The sequence below is a fragment of the Arvicanthis niloticus genome, chromosome 21, assembly GCF_011762505.2.
Source record: "Arvicanthis niloticus isolate mArvNil1 chromosome 21, mArvNil1.pat.X, whole genome shotgun sequence".
NCBI classification, from domain to species: Eukaryota; Metazoa; Chordata; class Mammalia; order Rodentia; family Muridae; genus Arvicanthis; species Arvicanthis niloticus.
The window spans coordinates 31,761,348-31,772,707 of NC_047678.1; positions in this window are offsets into that span (position 1 = coordinate 31,761,348).

The following is an 11,360-nucleotide window of genomic DNA, read 5'->3' on the forward strand; positions in this document are numbered from 1 at the left end:
GCCTAGGCCTGGTCCCCTCTGAAGCAGGAGCCCCTCCCTGGCGGTGTCCTGGACAGAAAAATGTAGTCAACTGTCCTGGTCGTGGGATTCGTTCTAGCAAAGACCTAGACAGGAGGAAAAACGCAGGAGATTTTCAGCCCTGAGCACTTAGGCGGTGGGGTGGATTTCCTCCCACTGCCTTGGGCTCAGAAGCCTCTGGCTGATGTGGAGATTTTAGGATGGAGGCTGGTTGAGATCTCCCTTTCAAAAAAAAATAGAGCCAGGCTTAAGGGGCTTGTATCTGTAATCCCAGTTCTGCAGTTACTGAGGCAGGAGGATTGCTGAGATTTTGAGGCCAGGCTGAACTACAGAGTGAGACACTGATACAAACAAATGAACAACAACAACCAGGGATGATGCTACTAGCTCAGTAGATAAAGTCCTTGCCTAGCACACAGGAAGCCCTGAGTTCCATTCCCAGCACCACATAAACCAAGGTCTGCTGGCACATCCCTGTAATCTTGGGAATTGGGCGGTAGAGGCAGGAGGATCAGAAGTTCAAGGTCATCTTCAGCAACATAGCATATCTGAGACCATCCTGTGCTAGAGACTCTTAAAATAAATGCCATAAAAAAATAAAAAAATTCAAAGCAAACAACTATAAACACATGTTTGGAGCCGTCTTCTTTCTCCCTGGTATTTTGCTGAACCGCCATATGCCTTCTGGAATGGAAGCATTGTATAGAGGCCACAGTGAGAGCTAACACATTACAAAAACTGGCAGATTTTAAAGGAAGATAGAGCCATGTGCTTAAACCCATTGCTAAGCTTCAGAATGACAAACCCCAGAGGCCCTGGCCTTAGGAATTCAAGTGTAGTATGAAAATTAATTTCCTTCATGCTTTAATGCAGTTAAGGTGTCCTTTTCCACACTGTTTTCTGGGACTATAATCTATTCATCTATTTTTTATTCCTTTTTTTTTTTTTTGGATTCTTCCCCACCCCATTCCCCCTCTCCTTTTTCTGGTGAGATTTCTGCTCTTAAAAGAGACCTACCTCTCTGGAAAGAGCCTATCTGTACTTTTATATTTTTCTCCTGTCACTAGGTAAACCACACTAACTAGTCCTACAGCTGTAATAATAGTAGTTCACTGCTTCTTTGTACAACGGGGATGATTAAGGCAGTGATACAGTTCAGTGTGAAATGCACTTGAGGACCGACACCGAGTTCAGTCCCTGGGACCCACATGATAGACGGAGAGAACCAACTCCTGAAAGTTGTCGTTTGGCCTCTGCATGTGTATTGTGATGTGTGCATCCACACAGGTACACACACACACACACACACACACACACACACACACACACACAGAAATAAATTTAATAAAATTTCAGACTAGAGAGAGATGTCTCAGCAGAAAAGAAAACTGGCTGCTCTTCTAGATGACCTGGGTTTGATTCCCCCATACCTGCAACTGTAACTCCAGTTTCAGGGGATCCAGTGACCTCTTCTGTCCTCCATGGGCACTGAACACATGTAGTACACAGACACTCATGCAGACAAAACACTCATACACGTAAAAAAATAATTTTAAAAAGAATGCTACTTTAAAAGAAATGACATGCTGGGTGGTGGTGGCGCACGCCTTTAATCCCAGCACTTGGGAGGCAGAGGCAGGCGGATTTCTGAGTTCGAGGACAGCCTGGTCTACAGAGTGAGTTCCAGGACAGCCAGGACTACACAGAGAAACCCTGTCTTGAAAAACCAAAAAAAAAAAAAAAAAAAAAAAAAAAAATGACATTTTAAAATAGGCATAGTAAGTCTGTGCAGATACCAGACAGCTATAATAATTATAGTTCACTACTTTTTACTATTTTTGTAGGTAATAACTAACATTTATTAACTCCGAGTACAGCTCTTTTGATCTGAATACTATCACCAAACCCATCATACGGAGAAAGAAATGGAGACACATAAGAATCTTACCCAACATGTTGGGCAGTGGTGGCGCACGCCTTTAATCCCAGCACTTGAGAGGCAGAGGCAGGTGGATTTTTGAGTTCGAGGCCAGCCTGGTCTACAGAGGGAGTTTCAGGACAGCCAGGACTACACAGAGAAACCCTGTCTTGAAAAACCAAAAAAAAAAAAAAAAAAAAATTTACCCAAGACTTTATTGATAGTAAGTTAGTAAGTAACAGGATTTTTTAAATGATTATTTATTTATTTTACATATATGTGTATACTGTAGCTGTCTTCAGACACACCAGGAGGGCACACCAGAAGTGGTTGCTGGGAATTGAACTCAGGACCGCTGGAAGAGCAGTCAGTGCTCTTAACTGCTAAGCCATCTCTCTAACCCGAATTTCAGGGTTCAGCACCACACATAACTAACAGTGCTTTGTCAATACCAGAACAGTGACAATGGTGTCACACATGAGCTGCTAATTCTTCTTCAGGTCTTACTGGTTCCATGTGCTCTGCACACGTGTGTGCATGCACGCAGCATGCTTGCAGGCTATTCTATCACATGAGCAGGTTTGTGTACCTCCCTCCACAATGAAGATTCGACCCATCCCATGCCAAGGTCTCCCGAGTTTACCTTTTACAGTGGCAGCCACCACTCTCCCTCCCTCTTCCCAGCATGTCTGGCACCCACTCCTTTCTCCCGTGTCTGTACTTTTGCCATTTCCAGAATGCTACCTAACTGGAGTCACACCGCCTGTGATCTTCTGAGGTTGGCCCTCAGCATCATTTCCTGGGCAGCCAACTTTCTCCATGCTGACTGTACTGCATGGTGCACTCCGGCACGGTTTAACCATCCACTCGTGGAAGCACGTTCTAGATGTTTCTGGTTCAAACCTATTACCAATAAAGCTGCAGGGAACATTCAAGTTCAGATCTCTGTGAATGTGAGTGTTCATCCCTAGGGATAACAGTAAGGGCCAGTTGCTGGGTCACATGGTAAGCATATGCTGAAGGTTTTAAGAAGCTACAAACTCGCCTCCAGAGTGACTACACTGAACCTATTTAGTGTCTTCTTCTTTTCCTAAAGAAGAAAATTTTGGAGACAGAGTCTCACTTTAACCAGTTATGAGTCTTAGCATTAACTGCTGGCAACTGCAGAGAGAACTTCCTCTGGTCAAGGTTGAGGGCACCACAGAGCTGTGGGTATAAACAAATATTAAAAAGACAGTCTGACAGCATGTCCATCTAGAAAGACAACAGTATTGGATGTCTTCCCACTAGTATATCCCAGTGCCAAGGATCTCTTGAGTCATGGACTTTGATCAGGTTTGCAGTATCAGGCATGAATTTCCTCCTGTGGAGCTGACCTCAAATCCAAGCCAAAAGCTACTGGTTACCTCCGTAATTCTTGTGCCGTGATTACATCATTGGATCCATCATGCCTCCATCATGGTAGGCGGGCATTCCAAAATCTTTTTTTAAAGATAGATAGATAGATAGATAGATAGATAGATAGATAGATAGATAGATAGATTTACTTACTTATGTGTGAGTACACTATAGTGGTCTTCAGACACACACTAGAAGAGTGCAAGGGATCCCATTACAGATGGCTGTGAGCCACCATGTGGTTGCTGGGAACTGAACTCAGGACCTCTGGAAGAGCTGTTGGTGCTCTTAACCCCTGAGCCATCTCTCCAGCCCTTGAAAATCTTTTTTGATTTGAAATGATTTCACAATTAAGTGAAGTCCTGTCCGTTCCTCCCTTTTCTCTCTCCCCTCCTGTCCCTTCTCCTTACTTCCTTTTTCATTCATGACACTGACATTTTAAAGGCTTCAGGCCAGTGTTTTTAGAGTGCTTCTCAAACTGCTTATGCTTGACGCATCCTCACCAGCAGAATCTGCTTAGGGAGGGACTTTGGCTATCAGTATCATGGAGGTGACATTGTTCTAGCTCCAGTATCCAAGCACAAGGGTTCTGGTTTGTTGTCTGTGATAAACACCATGAGCAAAAGCAATTTGGGGAGGAAAGAGTTTATTTCATCTTATGTTTTCAGGCAACTGCCTGTCACTGAGGGAAGTCAGGGCAGGACCTCAAAGCAGGAGTCTGGAGGCAGGAACTGAAGCAGAAACCACAGAAGGGTGCTCCTTACTGGCCTGCTCTCCATAGCTTGCTCAGGTTGACTTCTTACATGATCCAGGGCCATCTGCAGGAGATGGACCACTCACAGTGTGCTAGGCCCTCCCACACTAGTCAGTAAGCAAGAGAATGTCCCCCAGATGCCCACAAGCCAGTCTGATGGAGATAATTCCTCAACTAAGGTTCCCTCTTCTAGGGTGATTCTAGTTTATATTAAATTGACAGAAGCTAAGCATCACAGTGGGGTACAAGACAGTCATTTGTTCTGGTTCTGATAAAGTGATACATCAGCACCTGATAGTTTCTATGGAAAAGTTGCCACTTCTGCCTCTAATTACTAAGTACTTGGAAGAGTGATCTTGAGAGACTAAGCAAGTATCTTAGGACTCATTAAACTTGCCCTCTCTAGTTTTTTGTTTGTTTGTTTGTTTTGGTGATGTTTTTGGTTTTTTGAGACAGCATTTCTCTCTATAGCCTTGGCTGTCCTGGAACTCCCTCTGTAGACCAGGCTGTCCTCGAACTCACAGAGATCCATTAGTGATCCTCCTGAGTGCTGGAATTAAAGATGTGAGTCACCACACCCTGCCCTCTACTTTATTTTTTGAGGCAGGGTCTCTTGCTGAACCTGGTGCTCACTGATTTGTCAAAACTAGCTGGTTAGCAAGTTTCAGGATCTTCCCGTCTCTGCCTCTGCAAGCACTGGGATTACAGGTGTGTGCCAGCAAGGCCAGCTTTTGTACATGGGATTCACACTCCTGACCTTATGTCTACATGGGACTAAACTATCTCACCAGCTCCTATTAGGTGATAATGTACACTGCGAAAGACTTTTTCTCTCTCTCTGAATAGCTAACTAGTTATTATGGGCACTACTTTAGTGAGTTGTTATAATTACAGTCACCTTTCATTCTGATGTTCAACCAGCCTGAGTTCAAGGCCAGCCTGACCTACAGAGCAAGTTCCAGGACAGCCAAGGCTATACAGAGAAATGCTGTCTTAAAACCAAAAACATCAGCAGATGTGGCCTGTAAGAGCCACTCACACTGGCTTCCTTCTCTTGGTCCGTTGAAGTGTTTCCACGGAGCACTTCCTTATTCCAGCAGAAGATGCTCCAGCTTCCTCCTTCATGCCCCAGACCAACCCTGCCATCAGCCATTTCTCCAAGGAGAAAAGGTGTGGCTGAATTCATCCCGGTGCTCGGCCTGTCCGCTTCAGTGGAGGAATGTGTCACGTTTTCCAGCTCTTGTGTCCTGTTTCCTGCATTTTCAGATGAGAGCCATGGAACCAATGCAGAGTTTTCTGATGCCCTGTCAGTCTCTACTCACTTGTACTCAACTCCATGGATGTGAGGACCCCAGGGTTTGAAGGACTCTCTTCTTGGACTCTGCCCAACTACAAAAGGCTAGGTGGCTGACACAGTCTTTGGAGAAGGGGGTGGAAGCAGATGCCACACAGTCTTTTGAGATGCCCACCAGGAAACCCATTTGGAAATAAAGCTGCTTTGGCTGCCAGCAGAGTTCCTGTCTTGGAGGGGACCCTGGCAGATGGCGACGCGCCGGCTCTTACCGGCACATCCCTGCTCTTCCTTCTTAGAAATAGAGGGTTTATTCAGCTACAGTTTGTTACCACGGGTTGTCCTAAAAGGATGAAGGAAAATTCAAGAGACTGCCAGGGGCCAGTTGGATTTGAAACGTTTGTATTCAGCACAGCAGACGCTCTTGGCTACAAAGACCAGTTTTTAGATGTGAAGGCAGCAGGGAAAGAGAAATAAATAGTAGGGACCGAGGAGAACTGCCCCATGGGAGATGTCAGCCAGGCTCAAAAAACTCTCCACCAAACGGGCCAAGCAAAACAGCCAGTGAGACAGGCCTGCACCCGGAACGCTAACCATCAAGAGTGGATTCCGGGAAGGTGGCAACCTGGTTCAACCAGCGACTCACAGATGAGACTATGAGCCGTTTGTAAGGAAGGACTGAGTCTGTAGACTTAATGCAAGCTGAGTTCATGTGTCACTAGCCACAGAGGTCCAGCAAGAAACACAAATGGCAGCTCTGTTTGGGGAAAGCTGACCATAGCAGGAAAGGCTTTCCCAGGGCTGGGCACACAGGCCTTCCTAGTGACTGACAACAGTCCTTTCTATTGTTTCATGGAGTCATTTTCTTCAGGACCCCATGATGTTTTACATAGGACTCATCAGTCATTCATTTCTTCATAGACAGAGGGTGTGAAATATGTAGAATGGGGGGGTGGGGAGACTCTAACTTCACTGTTCCTCTGCTCCACCCCCTTCTTTAAAAAGCCAGTGTCAAGCTGGCCACAGGGCTGCTTTATGAACAAGTCGTGTCCCTTGGGTCCCATAGACACGCTTGAACTAACATGACTGGCCTCAGAGGCTTCATTTGGAATGTCTGGAAAGACCTCAAAGTCTCTTGCCCAAAATAATCTTCCCAAAAGTTCTGCCAAAATATCTTCCCTGTTCTCAGTTTTCTTCAGGGAATGGCCTGGAAGACTCCAGAAGACAGGCTGTTATAATCCAGACAGCTCACTAGCTGTGTCTACCTCAGTAGCCAGGCAGGGGCTGCTTATCCAAAGGTAATCGAATATGGATCAGATTTATAGAGGGCTTGAAAAAAGGTCAGGACGAGAGTCACACAAATCCAACCCCATCGGTTTTGCAACTCCTGTCATTTGTCAGTTTCAATGGGGTCCTTCAAGACAAATCACCAGGAGCCTGGGCTTCCAGTTCCCTACAGTTATTGACCATGCAATGGACGGCATCTCAGGCCACTCAGAGGCAGTGGTCAGAGGAAGGTCATTATCAAGTCACCTTCTTACAGAATCCCCAGGTCCCACATCTGTGTGGTGAGGTCTTCAGTATACAGGAAATGGAGCACATAGGTCAGTCCTACCATCTCAGCTCTCTGTCAAACCCTGGCTGACCTCTACCCAAGAGACCGGGCTCTCCCGGGTCTGTTCCCCTCCGCAGGCCTCCACTCTTCGCCCTCACCACAGTTGCAGGGTGTAAGTTACCTCCTTAGTGCTCAACTGACCCAGACTAAAAAGATTCATTTGGCCTATCACTTGTTTATTTATCCAATTACTCATTTATTTTAGTGTGTGGGGAACATACGTGCCTCAGGTCTGAGGACAATTCTTGTTAAGTTGGGTCTCTCCTCCCACTGTGTGTCTCAGGGATTGAAGCAGGTCATCAGGTTATGTTGCAAGTGCCTTTAGCCACTGAGTCGTCTCACTGGCCCTGGCTTGTGATTTGAAAGGGTTTTGGTTCACCATGGCAGGAAAGGCATAACAGAGGTTATGGCGGTGGCCCCTGGTGACTGAAGTTGCCACACCTTCCCCAAATCTCTACATAGCAGAACAAGAGTCTGAGGGAAACATTTCACAGCCAGAACATCCTGACTCCTAGGCCTAGTGAAAACAAGCTGTCTTCCCACTCGCCTTTCATGCATTTCACACCCTCTGTCTTCCCCTTTGCTCTGGCCCTGCTCACTTCAGCCCAAAGACCACTGTAGCGGTCTTCAGACACCCATATGAGGGCATCAGATCTCACTAAGGATGGTTGTGAGCCACCATGTGGTTGCTGGGATTTGAACTCATGACCTTCTGAAGAGCAGTTGGTGCTCTTAACCACTGAGCCATCTCATCAACTGAGGTTGGAGTCTTTAAGTCTAGTAATGTGTTGAGAGAAAGAAGCTCTAAAGAGGTTATTTATAAGGGACAAGAGAAGGGACCTCTTGGTGTAAGGAGCAACAGTTTGAGAAATGTCTAAGCCGGGCGGTGGTGGCGCACGCCTTTAATCCCAGCACTTGGGAGGCAGAGGCAGGTGAATTTCTGAGTTCAAGGCCAGCCTGGTCTACAGAGTGAGTTCCAGGACAGCCAGGACTACACAGAGAAACCCTGTCTCAAAAAAAAAAAAAAAAGAAAGAAAGAAAGGAAAAAAAAAAAAAAACCAGAGAAATGTCTAGAGAGAGAACTAATTTGGCTGTTCTAAGAACATGTCAAGAGGATCAGGTATGGCCATTGGGGTAGTCCAGGGAAGAAGGCGCCAGCTGGTGGGCCATAGCATCATATATATATATATATATATATATATATATATATATATATATATATACATACACTACTGGCATTGCTGTGTGCTGACTAGGAGTGAAGAAGTGACAGATGCACAGCTACACAATCAGAAAAGCTGGGGTCAGGTGGGAAGCACGTGCTCGGATGGAGATGAGCCCACTACTTACTGTGCGACTGGAACCTCAGCGCATTTATTACACACAGTAGTGGGAGGGGCTGGCTAGCTTGGAGGAAGCTGCAGTTAGTATTTCACCTCACACTGAGCCCATGAGGCTTTACCACGCCCACGGGGCTGCAACAAGGTATGCTCATGTCAACCATACCTTGGCTCATCCAGGCCTTCCCCCACTCTCTATATGGAGTGCCAGCTCTTCTGTTTGGGGTTTACAGCCTTTTTAGCTCTAGCTGGAAGTCATCAAAGGCTCTAAGCCCTCAGCTTAATCTTTTGGGAGAAAGACTATGCCCAGACACTATAGTAGCTGAGATTCCTCTGTGCAACATCCAGAGAGACTGTTGAGGACAGGTTGTGATCAGTCTTCAGGTGTGGCCTTGTCTAAGAAGCACCAACTGTGGCTGTGAAAGAAAACCGAGTCAGTGCAGAGCTGACATTGCCGGGTCAGAGACAAGAGGGGGATTCATCCGGGCCTTCCCAGTGATCCTGGCCTCCGTTCTGAGGTCAGCCTCCTTCCTGATTTTGAACTGATTGGGTCTCGGTTGTATGTTAGAATAGTAGGCCTTAAAAGCTATATAGGGCTAGAGACCCTGAAGAAAAAGTATTACGATCTTTTAAGATTTACTTTATTTCATGTGTATTGGTATTTGTCTGTCTGTCTGTCTGTCTGTCTGTCTGTAAGCCAGTGTCCAGAGGCCAGAAGCCATAGGATTCTCTGGAACTGTAGTTACAGGTGATTATGAGCTGTCATGTGGGTACTGGGAATCAAACCCAGGTCCTTGGGTAGACTTAATGCGTCATCTCTCCAGCCCCATAACTGCTATCTTAAGCAAATTCATTCGCCCTTCAGTTCTCCTTATAGAGATCCCTGAGTGTGGTAGAGTCCATTTCTTGGCCCACATGGACTTGGGTCAGAGAACTGGGATCCTGGAAACTCAGTGGCCACTCAAGTCACCCTGTGGAGGAAGAGGGCACCAGAAAGCAAAGACAGCATAGGTTGGGAAATTATCCATCATCAAAGATTGGTGAGCTTCTGTTACCTTAGTCTGAGCCTTTCACAAGGCACAATTCCCTTCTTGCTTCAGCCCTGCTCACTCCTGCTCAAAGATTTTTTATTTATTTAAAATACATAAGTACACTGTAGCTGTCTTCAGATAACCCATAAGAGGGCATCAGATCTCATTACGGATGGTTGTGAGCCACCATGTCGTTGCTGGCTTCTGGGATTTGAACTCATGACCTTGAGAAGAGCAGTCAGTGCTCTTAACTGCTGAGCCATCTCACCAGCCCCAGGGAATAAACATTCTTAAACAGAAGCTATCTCGCTCAAAGCCCAGTCCAGTTCTCACCAGCAGGCAGGTAGGGTTCCCGGGCTTCCTTGACCTCTTACAGCTTTTGAGGTCACTCAGGTATTTCATAGCTTTGGGGCCCACTCTGTATTCACCATCAGTAGAGTCGTTGGGAAGCCCTCTGCTCCTCTGCAGATGTTTCCCTCTTAGACAGGCTTCTGACTGTACTGAACGCTGAGAGACTGGCTCTGCTAGCCATTCTCCCATCTAGCTACTTAAAAATGGAAGCTACCGGGGCCTCTGCTCTTCCAGAGGACCTGAGCTTCTTTCTCAGCATCCGGGTCATAACTGCCTGTAATTCTAGACCAAGGGATCTGTTGTCCTCTTCTGGACTCACACACAGATACATACATATAATTAAAAGTAAGATAAATCTTGGGGCTGAAGAGATGGCTCAGCAGGTAAGAGCAGTTGTTGTTTTGCAGAGAACACGGGTTTAGTTCCCAGCACCCACATGGCAGCTCACAATCACCTGTAACTCCGATTGCAGGGGGGAAATCTGATGCACTCTTCTGGCCTCCTTGGACATTGTACAAATTGCAGACATACACACATCCAAAATAAAGAGAACAGTAGTGGCACATGCCTTTAATCCCAGAACTTAGGAGGCAGAGGCCAGCAGAGCTCTGAGTTAAGGGCTGGTCTACAGAGCGAGTTCCAGGAAAGCCAGATCCCCAAAATAAAACTAAATAAAGATTAAACAAAGAGGAAACTGTATTATCCCTTATTCTGTCAACATTAGCCTTCTTTGTCCAGGCCTTGCCACTGTTTGGCTGGACATCTGCTGTGTCTTCTGATTCCCCTTTCCCCCCAGGACTCATCCTCTTCTGAAGTTAGATTTCAAGGAAGATAGGACTGATTTGTGACAAGGGAGATCACTAACTCTTGTGCCCCCACCACACCCCCAAGCAACCGCTAGGCCTCCAGGATGAGATCACTCAATGGCATCTCAAGATGGGAACAGGCCCCAAAGCAGGAGTGAACAGGGATCATCTCATGGGAACCAGTGTCCCCTCAAGTGATGACAACTTCTCTAGAACTCTGTGACATCAGCTGACAGATTGGATCACAGGTCTGACTAGATTGCCTCTGTTGTCATCTGAGCAAACCCAACTCCCTTTTTGTCTCCTTTTTCTATAAAAACCAGAAGTTCCTGTTAGCCCCTTGAAGATTAGCTCACTTGTGTGTGTGACTGAACCCCTTTATCTGTCTTTCCCAACATGATCACAAGTAAAAGTTAATGGGACGTGAGAAAAGTCAAAAGCCCAACATTTCCCAGCTCTGGTTTACATCTCTCTGAGAGTCAAGAATTCCAACGCAGCTGATCAAACTGCTTGCAAAGGAATCTCACAGACAAAGAGTATGAACCATGCTTACAGCATTGGGACCAAAGGTGTGCGCCACCACACCCAGCACGAAGTTTTGTTTTTAAATCATTTTCACATTTGTCTATTTTGTGTGTATGTGTGCACATGTGAGTGTAGACATGTAAAGTGTCTCTGAATTATTCTGTACCTACTTTTAAAAGACTTGTGTGTGCCTGATGCCTCTGAGGGGCAAAAGAGGGCACCTGATCCCCTGCAATGCGAGTTATGTAAGTTATCATGTGGGTGCCAGGACCTGAAACTTAGGTCCTCTGCAAGAACAGCAAGTACTATTTGC